The sequence below is a fragment of the Diabrotica virgifera genome, chromosome 1, assembly GCF_917563875.1.
Source record: "Diabrotica virgifera virgifera chromosome 1, PGI_DIABVI_V3a".
Classification (NCBI taxonomy): Eukaryota; Metazoa; Arthropoda; class Insecta; order Coleoptera; family Chrysomelidae; genus Diabrotica; species Diabrotica virgifera.
Genome location: NC_065443.1, coordinates 44817518 through 44819011, shown reverse-complemented (window position 1 = coordinate 44819011; position 1494 = coordinate 44817518). Strand labels below are relative to the sequence as shown.

Genomic DNA, 1494 nt, shown 5'->3' with positions numbered 1-1494 from the left:
AAGATAAATACCGAAACGACGAATTAACCGAACAAATGAAGTTAAGCGAATAGAACAACGAAATATCTGGGAAACAAGCTACTAATATTACAAAATAAAAATATCAAACCAATAACGTATAAAAACCTAATTTTCTAAGCTTATTCCTGTGCACAAGAACTTACCGTAGATGCAACAGTTTGGGAACCTACTAACCTTATACCTATGTACCTATATTAAACAGCAAATAAATTCAAGCTAAATCTTGAGAAAAATAATTAATAAACGTAATACATTAACCAAATGTCTGTGATATGAAACACCATATACAAAAAGTTATTATCACAAACACTTATTGTTCCCAAACAATCCCAACTGACTTCTCAAAAGGTTGCTACCGCATACCGGAAAATGAGCACCTTGGTAGTGTAAAACTGAACCTCCTGTAGGTCCAGGTGTAAAAAAAATGAAAATGAAGCTGAAACGCTCCTGCTTGCTCCCAGGTTGACTGACTGGAGCCTTAATAGGTTCCTCTCAGGTGGATGAGGGTCTATGACTTCCCATGTTGTAGTGTATTATTTCTCCAAAAGGCTAAAACAAATATTTCCCAGTCTTAGTTTTCAATGTAAAAGTCTAGGAAAAAGTCAAAGGAGAAAAAGAGAAACTAAGAAGTGGTTTTTAGTATAGATTGTAATGTAAAAAGGGCCATTAACATACAAGAAAAACTTTCATTATTGGATAGTAGATGACAAAATTTGACCTTCAGAGCGAAATATGTGACAATTTCAAATTACAGTAAAGAATAAATATGATTTCTTTAAAATAATTCTAGGATACTTATTAGATGTTGCAATAAAATATACAGATATCAAAGATACCTATAGATAAATAGCTAAAAGTTAAGGTTAGGATTTTCTCTGAATGAGTATTACTTAAAGATATTGAAATAATTAAAAGATACCTACTAAATTCACTGAATAAATTGACTAGGAAAATTGAATTGGAAGAAATATTTTATTAGATGTAAAAATAATGTAACATGCAATGCCATTAACCTCATGATGTCAAAAAAAATATGTATCTATTTACCGGATCTCTCAGTTCTTCATTACTGTTTTCCTCTATAAAATACTGGGTGGATTCTGGGAAAACACTGTGAACACCATGTACATCCTAGGGAACTTTATTTCCCAAAAAAGGCTTAGTACTTAAGAGAAAGCTTCCGCCATTTGGGTACTGTGACCTACCTATTCCGGGCTCACAAATCAAGTGGTCAGTGAACTTGACGTCTCCCACTAGGAAATGTCAAATTTATCTTAGAACGCGAAGTAATATTTCTCGATATGTGGCGTATATAGTACGTTCCATCACCGAAGCATGACGTCACGTAAGTAGTCTTTTACGAGAAAATTAGAGAATTTAAATGAGATTAAGGGAAAATAATTATAAAAATAATTAAAGAGCTAATTTCGTAACGTGAACCGTTACAACCCCCGAGAAGGGGTGGCATCCACC

The 1494-nt window shown here is 33.3% G+C and overlaps 1 long non-coding RNA gene across 1 annotated transcript; it reads right to left on the bottom strand.

The window, feature by feature from the left end:
• Positions 1-270: 270 nt before the first annotated feature.
• On the bottom strand, positions 271-1266 carry LOC126887878 (uncharacterized). The gene is made up of 2 exons (XR_007699255.1): positions 1069-1266; positions 271-570 (listed from the first exon to the last, which is right to left on the bottom strand). It is a non-coding gene; the product is annotated as an uncharacterized LOC126887878 (long non-coding RNA).
• Positions 1267-1494: the final 228 nt, after the last annotated feature.